Source organism: Nicotiana sylvestris, chromosome 8 (genome assembly GCF_000393655.2).
Source record: "Nicotiana sylvestris chromosome 8, ASM39365v2, whole genome shotgun sequence".
Taxonomy (NCBI): domain Eukaryota; kingdom Viridiplantae; phylum Streptophyta; class Magnoliopsida; order Solanales; family Solanaceae; genus Nicotiana; species Nicotiana sylvestris.
The window spans coordinates 78460022-78473371 of NC_091064.1; positions in this window are offsets into that span (position 1 = coordinate 78460022).

A 13350-nucleotide genomic window follows, 5' to 3' on the forward strand; every position below is an offset into this window, starting at 1 on the left:
TGAGCGTATGCACGCATATCTTTGCGTCGGGTCCCCACGACCGGGTTGTGCTTGAATTCTGCCGGAGGTATCAGGTTACATTAGCTTAGGCTCACCCCTTCCTTTGGATAATAGTAAGGCGGGGATGAGATATTTTGCTAATAAGGTAGGGATAGAGTTTACCCTAAGCCATCTCGTGAGGTTCTATCGGCCACTTCATTATCGGGGTTTGATTGCCCTCCAATGTCGATCCACCCGAGCTCTTGTCATCGGTAGCGAAGAGGATGAGGATCGTGAATGGATGAATCGGTTCATTCGGATTCGAACGACCGATGTCATCCTTAGAGAATTTTTGCCATTTCCTGAGTAGTGAAACTTCACACGTAAGTGTCTCATTTGAATTATCATCATTTTGACCGGAGGCAAGCTCCGTAATGATATCTTTCCGTTCCATATTTGTAGCAACTCATTGGTCGCCGAATGAGGTCCCCAATTTAGCCGAGTGGTTGCGGGAGGCTTTGGGTAGGGAAAAATCCCTTAAGCTTCTTTGTTCGGAAAAGGAAAGCGATCTGGTTTCCCTACGGTGTGAGGTGGACCAGAGCCGTGAGATCTTCCTAGAAAAATAGGTATCGTGCATTCCATGTTGGCTTGCATTCCCCTTTTCATCTCGGTGGCTTGATATTTTGATATTTCAGTTGGAGAACAAGGCGGATGAGCTGGGACAGCTCTGGGGTGAGGTTGGTCGAGCCAAATGCGAATTCAACGAGCTGCAAGCGCATGTAAGTACCTATTTTACGGCCAAAGAGAGTGCTCTAGCCATAGTTTCTGCTCTTGAGGTGCAAATCCATACCATTCGTGTGAATGATTCTGCATGAGCGAATATGATCTCAAGGTTTTCATCCGAGCTTTCGAAGGCGAAGGCCGAGGTGGTGAATGTCCGGGCCGAGGTTGTGATGAGCAACACCAGGGTGGGATAGAAAGCGACGACCTATTTCAAGAGTGCTGCTATTGCTAAAGAGGAACTGAAGAGAGCCCTTTATCGTATGAGCAGTAGCAAGGAGTATGCGAGGTTCCAATCTCGGAGGGAAGTTCTCGAGAAGAATCACGCCAGGGGCTTTGATCTCTCGGAAGAGATCGAGCAAGCCAAAGGGGAGGAGTATGATGCCATGTTCCTTCTGTCTAATGTTCAAGATGGCGAGGAAGGGGCCACCGGGCCATAGTCACAGAGGGGGGACGTTTACTTCCTGCCTTGTTCTTGTGTACGTAGCTTTCACGGTATGTTGTAAACGAAGCTTGTATTTTATCACCTTTATGTATAAGGGGGTAACCCCACAAATTGTGTCTTCTGTGCTTCTGTTTGTCAAGATTTCAACCAGGTCGATTCGACCTTTGAGCTAGTAGAAATCTTTAAATTCGTGGCACGACCCTGATGCTTGTTTGGCTAGCAACAATAGCTCTTACCCTTTTCCCTCAGGCATATGCATTTTAACTATTTTGGGTTCAGTATCCAAGTCGGGTTTCGGCTCAAGCTTAATCGACCCTCAAGTTTTGTATTTGTGCGGGCTGGAGACAATGGCTCTTATGCCTTGAGTCGAAGCGACCTTCTATATTTGTGGCCCTGAGGCTCATTAAGCTTGCGACAATGGCTCTTATGCTTTGCTCTTAGGCATATGTAGGCTTTGTTTTCCTCTTTTTAAGGACTTTTTGAAATGATTTTGTCTGACCCGTCGTCGGTTCGGGAAGAACCTTAATTTCAAGTCACTTGCGGCGATGTTCGAGAACCTCGGAAGGTTTAGCTCGTAGGCTGGGTAGCTCGAAGCCTTGTGATTTGGAGCTGACATGGTCGAAGCACTTTTTGCCTGTCGAAGGTAGCCTATTTAACCGGTTCTTTTCGAAGTAGATTCAAAGTAATGGCTATGATTTTGTAGCGACAGTCGGGCATCCCCGAGTAGCGCTAATTCGGCTAGTACAACCGTATGACCGTGGTCATTTGTGTTTGGCCAGAGCCATTTTTGATCCCAAGTGTAGTAGTTTAGGCATCTATATCGAGGGTATGCCCTTTCGGGAGTCTTACAAATGCGACATATAGCCTAAACTTCAGGATTGAGTTTATGCCTGTAGTAAGGTCTTACAAAATTTTCATGCCTTTTGAGGTCTTACAGTTTTGTTGATACTTGGTACAAGTCTGATTCATGCCTTGCTTGAGGTCTTACAGTTTTGTTAATACTTGGTAAAAGTATGATTCATGCCTTACTTGAGGTCTTACAGCTTTCATTGTTGCCTTAAATAGATCTTATTAGACCGAGTCTGCCCGCTCAGGGTTTATGGCCTCGGGTTTTTTGTAAATGAATGGCGATTGGCGATAGTCTTCGAGTCACCTAGTTTTCTTAGGCTCGGGGGCCATTATTCTTGAGCTCGGAATTGCCTCATTGAGGGCTTATGATTTTGGAGATTCTGACCCTGAGGTCATGCGTTTTCGGAGTTTGCGATGCCAGTCTCCAAGTGTTTGGGACATTTTTCCTTTTTGGAGATGTTTCGTGATTTCCGTGCTGCCTCGTTGAGGGCTTATAAGTGTGAAGTTCCGACCCTGAGGCCATGCGGGTGCCAAGTTATTGACGCTAGTCTCCGAGTATTTCGGGGCGTTCTAGTGAAGGGATCCTTGCTGTGAAAATGCTGAATTTTCTTTGGAGTACGAGATGCTTTGGCGAAAGATATTCTTTGTTGTTTGGCATAAGTACATGTTGTTTTGTTACCATGATCCTGACTTATGCGGACACGATTCATTTGACCATTTGGCCCGGTACATCATTTTTGTTCCCTGGTTCTTCCAAGTGGATGACCTCTCAAGGGGGTGCCCTCCAGTGTTCAGGGTCGATTGCAAAAGAAGCCTCGTATGCTTGTTGGGTCCTCCTTAGGTAGCACGTGGACGTTGCCTTATTAAAAACCTTGCCGGTAAAAACCCATTTTGGGATAAAAACTCGGTCGAAGGAAAAGAGTACAATGGACTCTTCGGAACCTTGAGTTCGTCGAGATGGATCGACACCTCATCTGCTTTGGTCGATGGCCTGCGCAAAAGTTATCGTAAAGTAAGAGATAGAGAAAAAGAGGGAAATGATAAAACCTTAGTGTTGATGGCGCTCTTGAGTTTTGGTGTTTGTTTGGCGAACGTGATGTGGTCCTTTATTTGGATACAGCCAAGGGTATTTCTTAAAAGATCGTGTGGATGACGTGTTGGGATTCGTCTGCTTTGTTCTTTTTGGTTGCTTCTCTTTCTCGGGACTAGTTCTTATCCCAGTTGCTGAGGAATTCCCGAAGGTGTCCGTAATCGCGTAATCTGGCCACTTCCTCCCGGAGTTGTTGGCAATCCTCGGTTTTGTGTCCGTGCGAGTTGTGAAACTCGCATATCAAGTTATAGTTCCTTTGTGAAGGATACGACTATATAGGCCTGGGCCATTTGGCGTCCCTCGTTTTGCTGATGGCGAACACGATGTCTGATACATCAACGTTGAAGTTGTATTCTAATTGGTGAGGTGCCCCCGTTGGCCCCGTGTCCCCATCGAATCCACCTCTATTGATGAGTCCCCGAGGATTCTATCCTCGGTTCATCTATTAATCATTGTGAGGTGGATTGCATCTCAGGGTATTCCTCCTATCTTCGGGGTACGGATGATACCTCTCTTTGTTTGGTTTTCCTCCTTCGCCAGGAGTCTACTTGGATACACTAAGCCCGAGGGGGCTCCCAACTGGTCATCCTCGACCCTGATCTTTGACTGGTACCGGTTGTGGACATCTGACTAGATTACGGCGGGATACTCGATCAGATTCTCTTTTAGCTATCTTGAGGCCACTGAGCTTTGTTCATTCAGACCTTGAGTGAAGGCCTGAACCGCTTAATCATCGGAGACCGGGGGTAGTTCCATTCATTCCGTTTGGAAGCGAGATACGAATTCTCGCAGCATTTCGTTCTCCCTCTGCTTAATCTTGAACACATCGGACTTCCTTGTTGCTACTTTGATGGCACTGGCGTGTGCCGTTCTGAAGGAGTCTGCTAGCATGGCAAATGAGTCTATCAAGTTGGGAGACAGGTTGTGATACCACATCATGACCCCCTTCGAGAGCGTTTCCCCGAACTTCTTCAGTAAGACGGACTAGATCTCGTCGTCTTTTATGTCGTTGCCTTTTACTGCGCACGTATATGCAGTGACATGTTCGTTGGGATCTGAGGTCCCGTTGTATTTTGGGAGTTCTGGCATTCTGAACTTATTTTGAATGGATTTCGGAGCCGCTTCCTTTGGGAATGGCTGTTGCACGAACTTCTTCGAATCTACATATTTTTGTACCGGGGGTGTGCCCGGGATTTGGTTGACCCTGAAGCTTTAGGTTATGACCTTCTTGTCATTGGCTGCTATCATTCTCTTTCCCGGCTCGATCCTTTTGGTGAGGTCCTCGAGCATTTTTAAGATGGCAGGATCGGCTACTGATCCATTGTTGCTCGACATCTCCAGTACCTATTCGGCCAGGGGAGTAGCTTCTGGTGCTACTGTGCTGGGAGTCTTCGGCTGGCTTTGCAGCTGAGCGATAGCCAGCTGTTGTGCCTGCAGCATTTCAGAAATATCATAAAGGCTAACTTCTCGTTCTTCCCGAGCTGGGGTTTTTGGGGATTCCTGTTGGTCGCCATGCTGTATGCTCTTATCGGTGTGTGAGGTTTCGTCGACCTGTTGTGCGTCTTGCGAACCCGCGTCTGCTAGAATCGATCTAGGCACATTGTCGGGGTTCTGTGGTGGCGCGCCAATAATTGGAACAACCACACTGTTTTCTCTGTAGTTTTCAAGGTTGTTGATCTCAACTCTATTCACTAAACCAGACATTTTGACCTGAAACCGAAGATCTTGGACAAGAAAAAGTGTGAAAAATAACTTGCGTTGTGTAACGAAACCAGCAAGAAAATAATCACTATTATTTTTAGCCCCACGGTGGGCGCCAAACTGTTTACCGTGAAAATGGTAATAACAATTAAATTTGTTGATGGGACTCTAAAAATACATGATCTATTTTTATGCTAGTTGTTAAGGCAGTTGATGCTAGATGTATGGAGATAAAATATGAAATGCGAGCTAAAATGGAATTATAATCGAACCGGGGGGTTAGCTATTCTGGCCCTGGACTTATCGATGAAGGTCCTCGAGGTCGATGCCTGGGCTCAGGTTCGAGCAATCGGGGATAATCGGGAAAGGGCTAACAGTTAGGATATAATTAAAGGAGGATCTTTATGGCCAATGACGAGCAATAAGTGAAGACAAGTATGAAGGCAATAAATATGAGCAACAATATCGAGAGAACAAGTTAGAGAGAAAAGAGAGAGAGAGTTGTTATTTATCTTGTGTAGAATAGTTGGAGCAACAGCAGGGGCCTTACAAAATGGCAAAAATCCCCTTTATATAGGAGGGGAAATCCAACATAGTACAAAATTCATTAATTGTAAAGGTATGGAGATGGGACGGCAAGATGCGACACCTTGATACATGCTCCGGACAGACCGGTTTTGTCAGACTTAGCCGCGTGCCTTGGGAATCCCCTATTTTACTCTAGCCTCGATCAATATTCTCTTTAGGTCAGGCCTCAATGAGCTTCGAGGGAGGGAACTCGGTCACAGCTTCGCGTCCTCGAGGCTTCGAGGTGACTTCCCGGAACACCTTAATGACGAGGAATTGGACCCTCCGATTTCACCGTATACAATTTACTAGTGCCGTTTTACTCTATCTTTACTTGGAAAAGTGGGTTAGGGTTTGGTAGAATTGAATAGCAAAGACTCAAGGCTTTAAATGTTGTTTAATGGAATCTCTTAGAAATACGTGGATTCTATTTGGCATATATTAGTTGTTCTTAATTGTAACACTTTTATATTTGGAAAAATCATAAAGAGAAAATATTACCTAATTATTAGTAAAATTGGGTAGTCATTTAGAAACCATTTTCATATCAAAGGACCTTCCATTAGAAATATATAATATAAACACTGATAGCATTACATTCCATTGATAAGGACACAACCTTGGTTTCCTTAATCACATTCTCTTAATAGAATAGTTTTCTTGATAATTCACAATTGCAACACTCTCTTTTTAAACTCACGGAGTAAAATTACGACTTAAGTCAAGTTTCACAATACTCAAGTAACTTTTTTATACCTATTTCCTGTGGGATTCGGCCCCAACATAGTTGGATTATTATATTTGACATCGACCGTCTTACATGATTTACTTAGGTGTAATTTGAGCGTATCAATAACCAACTCAGGACCCCTTTTCAATCAACAATCAAGATCGGTCCGAGATCGGTATCAACCATACTGTCACGACCCAAACCGATGTGCCGAAATAGGCACCCGGTACCTTACTAAACTGAGTACCAACGTAACATATCTTTCATATCATTCTATCATAGGTAAATGAACCAAAGTAAAGCATGGGGAAATACAAACTTATACATATGACATACTGGCCTATAAGACCAAAAATGATCACTCGTACATAGAACATAGGCCGACAAGGCCATACAATCTTTCACGTACACGACATATGTCTACAAGCCTATAAGAGTAAATAAATGTCGTAATGCCGGGACAGAGCCCCGACATACCAATCAATACATGTCTAAACCATACTGACCAAATAAGAAACTCCGGAGCAAATGGAGCGCACCAACATCTTCCACTGAGCTGATAGCCTACTTGGAGGACTGTCGACCAATCTATCGAGACTTGCGGGCATAAAACATAGCGTCCCCAGGCAAAAGGGACGTCAGTAAAAATAATGTACCGAGTATGTAAGGAATGAAAATCAGTAAATAATAGACATGAGAGAAACATGGAGTAAAAGACTCGACATGTAAGTCTGAATGACTCTGTAAATCATAAAATACTCATAGTGTCATACATATGTGTATGAATGCCATGTCGTGCATAGGTACATGTGTTCATAACATCATCAAGCCTCTGAGGGAATCCCATAATATCATCTCAACCACTGTGGGCAAAATCATCAACGTATACCAGCTGATCAGGTGGTGATGCGTATATAACGCCATAACCTTTTCCCATATTCCATATAAATATATATACATATATACGTGTATATAATGCCATCTGGTCATGGCTCAATGTACATGTATAAATGAATGCAATGCATGAGAAGTACGTCAATAAAATCTTTCGTACTGTCATACAACCATTATGCCTTCGATTAATATCATGAAATAAACTTTATCAACTTACGTATTTTCCGAGGCCCATGAACAAATGATAGAATAATAGGATACATGGGGAATCAAGAACATTAGCATCTCTAGTATTTCTATGAATAGAGTCATTTATGGAAATTCTGCATTTGCTCGTTTCGCTTGTGTCGTATAGATCATGCCAAAAGAAAGAAGGGATAGCCTTAACATACCTGAGCCAATTCTCTTAACAATCCCTCTAACATACGTCAATTGCGACAAACACGTAATGACGGATCGAAGTAGGAAAAAATTCGTATGATGTTCTTGAGAAAGATTGTACCGTGCTCTCTTAGAATTGCAAATCCCGTTGCTATTACACAGTATAACTTTGTATGAAATTGTTGAAGGAGATCCATTACTTAGCAAGCTTTGCCTCAAACCTTAATGAAGTGAAGATATTTCTTTTAAAATTGAGAGCTCCATCCGTGTAAGCATCTCCATAATGTGATTTTTGAGACGCCTTTTGTGTTAGTGGGTGTGGGCCCTACTTATGACTTAGTCTTTCCCAAACACCCCATAAATGTGCCACATAATCTTGATAAATCAAGAGTCATGGACATATAGTCTCTTGCAGCCACGTTGGGCCTTATCCAATTAATTTAATCACTTAGTTAATATCTTACTAAAATCCATAATTATCCATTATCTACATAATTAAGAATTATCTCAAATTACTTAAAATATTACTCACTTTTAGCACACTTATACACCTCACTATCATGGTCATGTAGTACCTTGTATGGCATTAGTCCATAAATACGCGGTATTATAGCTCGGGCCATATTTTATCCCAAAATATCAAACTTCGACGAAACTCATTTCCTTCGATTCGCTTACCCTCTCACCTTAACAAATTTACTTATCACTTGTTTGAAATAGCGTAATATTTATAATCCCAAAATAATCTGATTCTCGAACTTACGTTGATTAACTTATGAAGAAACTTTAACGTATGAAAATGAAGGATATAACATCTCATTTTCGAGCTTTCATCAATTTACTTATGGCGTATTTCCACGTACGAAAACGTGGGGTGTAAAATCATTCCCCCCTTTGGAATATTCGTCCTCGAATGTTGACTGATGCACTTATCATTATCATAACCTATAGTTCTTCCGAATACTTTAGTACTCTTCTTGCCATCTAGGCAACTGTTCTTGTGAATAAATCCAAAGGCCAGGGCATTCCCCCCTCTAGGCCTCTTTCTCTCACCACGACTTGTGGTCTGAATATTTCCAATCTCGTAATTGTTGCTACCTTCTATCATGTAGCATGTACGACTCTGACCTTGTAAGTGCGCCTCTGCGATCCTTTTTTTTTCCTCCAATTTTTATACAATCTCTAGGCCTCACTTTATAAACATATACAAAGCTTGATAAAATGTCCCTCTGGGCATCTATAGGTATATTGAAGTTCTTCGCTCGGTACCTTGTTGGACTTACCGATATTTATATATCTTATTTCATAGACCCGGTTATCCATTCGTATGACTTTACAGCATCTAGGTAGGTCATACTATACCATAACTCTCACTTTGCTTTATCGTTACTGAGGTCTGCTACCAACCTCCAGTTACTCTTTCGCTGTTTCTCATATATGTATAAGTCTAAGTCCTTTAATGCTTCCTCATTACTATTCATCTTAGGAATGATGGACTAATCTCATCTCATACTTTATAACTATTATCCATCCATTGTTGATTTACCTCAATATTGATCTATAATCTATCACTGATAACTTAACCTTTTATGTGACACTGCCGCTAGGGTTCACGTCGCATCAAGGAACATTAGAAGTGATTTTCCCGATCCACCTGGGGGCGATACTATACTTCAATAATCGTATTTTATAGCATCCTAATGTGATCCACATTATGTGAGTATTTTAATCATGTACACTTCATGAAGTCCCCTCTTTTTTTTTTCAAATCATTACTCAATCGAAGGTCCAAATGTCACCCTTTATCTATCATAATTACACCCTTATTCTATTATCAGGGAAGCATTCCATCTCTTCTAAATGCTACTAGTCTTAGACTCCTTTGAGTTCATTCAGGTTATACTGAGCTTTCTATAACTTAGAGAAACCATTAGCTCTCTTGTTTTCATGGGCTTAATCCCGAGGACTTATCCATTCTCGTCACCTTCTCACTTGACTTTCCTTATCCTTACTCTTGTCTTCTTAAAACCTTGTTGCTTTACCATTTAGCTTGCGACCTACACATATCTATTTATATTACTCGCAACCTCCCTTCAACTTGCTTGCACTATAGATTTCTTTATGTTATTCTGGAACATCAAGCGAGACATCACAACGTCTATAGCTCTTTTTTACTCTCTTAACTAGACCTCTAGGTACCTAGAAACCATAGGCTGGAAGATATGCCACTTACGACGTCACTATCATTACTGGATACTGAATCCTAACGCTTCTAGCCCTCTATATGAAGTATGGATTATTCACAACCTTCTGCACCTGAGTATCTCGTACGTTGTTCACCTTTACCTTACTTGCTTTAAAATCTCGCATCACATCTTCTATCTTTTTCATAACTTTCCCTCCACATATGTATGATTTACATGCACATCTTGAACTTCTATTATGATACCTGCACCTCTTTACACAATACGCTGAGAGCTTCATACTGACTTCTTATGAGGTTGGTACTCTTCTAACTGGCTTTATCATAGAGCCATTATAGAATATGATTTTTGTACTATCTCTTTTGTACCTCTGATATCTAAGAGTAATCCTGCAATGTTCTTAATCATGAGGTCTATAATTTTCTGGGTCCAATAATCTGATTCCTGATTTACTTCGTTGATGTAACTTTTTAGTTTCCTCATCCTTATGATCAGCCTTTATGTAGGCTTAAGTTATCTTCCGATCTGTGGCTCATGACATTTAGTTATTACTTTAGCCTTTCATGGATGCTATGGAAAACCATGATACAATCTTCTAATGATTCAATCCTTTGTCTATGATCTGGACTCAATTTTTTCTTTTAACTTATACCAGAGTCTTCTATGGCTGTATGATTTTCATCATATATGTTGCACGGATAATACTCCGAACTCTTAAGTGTGTTCATAACGTAACTAACTTCTGAATCGTTGATCAAATAATTTTTTTCGCTCCTTCTCAGTTTCTTTAAAGGTAAGCTATTACTTTTTCTGGTCTTTCTGCCCCTTTGTTGCGTGCAAACTTAGCTTATCTTAGTTCCCACGCATGCCGAAGTTTTCGTGCAATTCATATGATCTCAAGTCCTACTTTTTCTTTAACTTCCCGTTCATTAGCCACGGTAAGTGCCACTTTCTTATAGAGTGCATACGATGTTGTAGTGAGACTGTTTTTACATGACCATTTCTCCTTCAAGTTACTTTGTTTAGGTTGAGGCCTTCTTCCTTATTTCCTCAGCTAGTCTTTTATTGTAATACTTAGGGAGGACCCTCTAACTCTTGTAAAAATGCGAGCTTATTACATCGTATACCCGATAGAATTTTTGATATTCTTCCTCGCCTATAATTATCTATAGTTACTTATCTCCACGCTCTTGAGCTTGTAAGGTTGCTTTTGAACTAATATTTTGACTATTTCCCAGTGGAATATCTTTTATTTCTGTAACACTCATACGGTACCTTTAACTACTCCAACTCTTATCTGAATATATCTCAAGTATTACAATAACATAACTACGAGGCTGAATTCACTATATTGGGTTTTACTGTGTTTATCTTGCATGATCTGCTGATTTGTCTATAACCTCTTGTCTAGCCATAACTAGGCTCTTCCTGAATCAACTACTAACTACTCATTGGCCCGCTATCATATCAATATTCTGCGTAATCTTTCTTGGGTTATTCTCTTTGTTTTAACTTACATCGCGCACTGGCTCCTCATGTATCAATAACATCTCGTGTAGGAATCCTTGCTTCCTTTCCTTGACATCGTGCTTGCATAATGTTTTGGAATCATAGCACATCTGTAGGATTTGGATAAGTGCAATCATTCCTTCCTCATTTTATCGCATTCTTTCTTTACCATTCCATAGTTACTAGAACCACTTAATTCTGACTTAATGCCACATCACTTCATATGCCCCCTTTAGGGGAGTACTAAGATTTAGCGCTACGACGATCTACCTATAGATATTTTACCTCTTCATCTTTGGCATCTTCTCACATTATCGATGACCCTTACTCGCCTTGCGTTAATTCTTCTGTGCCAAGGATAACAAAATTCCTTACTCGCGAGGGTGACACATAGCATAATTGGCACATACAGTCCCTTAAGCTTAACTTCGCTCACATTTCTTACTTTAAGGAAGCGTCTTCCTGAATGACCATTCTCTGAATTTCTCATGAATCTTCTTCCGTTATCCATTCTATTATCACTAGAATGCAATCTAAAATCACTCAGCCCCTAATTTATGTTTAGTTTATCTTGTTCACCAGCCCATACTAATTTCTATTTTTTTGGGGTCGAACTTTTTCTCTTCTAGTAATCACATTAGATTCACGAACTTATTTTTCAAATGAGGATGTGACTTTATGTCCTACACTCTTTTGTTGTTTCAAGGCACTTTTTCCTTCCCTTAACTATAGACTCTGTAATATTATCATTTTTTATCTACCGTCATCATTCATGTAACACATCTTACTCATAATGCTTCATTAACTCTCTTCTTATTTTCCTGCTAACATTTCAGTCTATTACCTTATTCTAAAAACTTCAATAAGACATTCTTGTGCTTTTAGATCCCTTATGCTCCATGCACTGGCTCTTCGGGTTGCATAACATTCTCTCTCTACTAGGGACGAGAGCCATAGTAAGATAATATTTATCCCTTCAAGGCTTCCAGTGCCTATATTTGTAGTATTCATATCTGGCTGTACTATTTTAGAGTGCACCATCTAGGTGTCTCATAAGGAGATCTTATTGGCATATTTGCAATATCTTTGGAACTGTCAACTAACACAAACAATCCATCCACCATTTTGGGTTACTCTAACCCCTGCCTGATCTTGATATCCCGTCCTTCTCTTAAACTATATCCATTAGCTCTCATAGAGTATAATTGAGATGGGTATGGCCAATTGTACATATCTCCGTTACAATTAAAGGTAACTCAAAATGCTTATATCTCTCTTCCTTAATGGTAAATAATAAAAATCTTCACTAGCTGGGTACCTCATAATCTTCTTCACATTGCTTCTTTTACTTGTTGAAACTTCTATCTACCTTCTGAATATCTCATTGCTTTTCACCATATGGGTGGAAAGATATTCATGCCTTAGGTCTCCTTAATAAGAAGCTTACATGTCTTAGTACATACATGTTACAATGAAGACCTCATATTTATCCATCATAAGCATGATGCAAAAATCGAGTTCATCTGACTCAACTCTTCCGTCGCTATATCTATTACCAACCGTATTTCTAGATGTAGGTATCATCTTATTACGAATAATATAGAATTCAGGAATTTGAATTCTTACAAATGAGCTCTACCACACGATCTAGAGTAAGAAGAAAGAGTGACGATCCTAAATGCCATGTAGCCTCCTGTTTATAAGTGTGGTGCATAACACACCCATAAATAAGACTCTATTAGACACGGCTTGTAGACTCCATAAGACAGAACTGCTCTGATACCGCATTTGTCATGACCCAAACCGATGGGCCACGACGGGCACCTGGTACCTTACTCAACCGAGTACCAACGTAACATATCTTTCGTATCATTCTATCATAGGTAAATGAACCGAAGTAAAGCATGGGAAAATACAAACATATACATATGATATACTGGCCTATAAGACCAAAATGATCACTCATACACAGAACATAGTCCGACAATGCCATACAATCTTTCACGTACACGACATATGTCTACAAGCCTCTAAGAGTACATAAAAGTCATACAGCCGAGACAGGGCCCCGACATGTAAGTCCGAATGACTCTGTAAATCATGAAATAGTCGTAGTATCATGCATATGCGTATGAATGTAATGTCGTGCATACGTATATAGGATCATAACATTATCAAACCTTTGAGGGCATTCCATCATATCATCTCGATCACCGTGGGT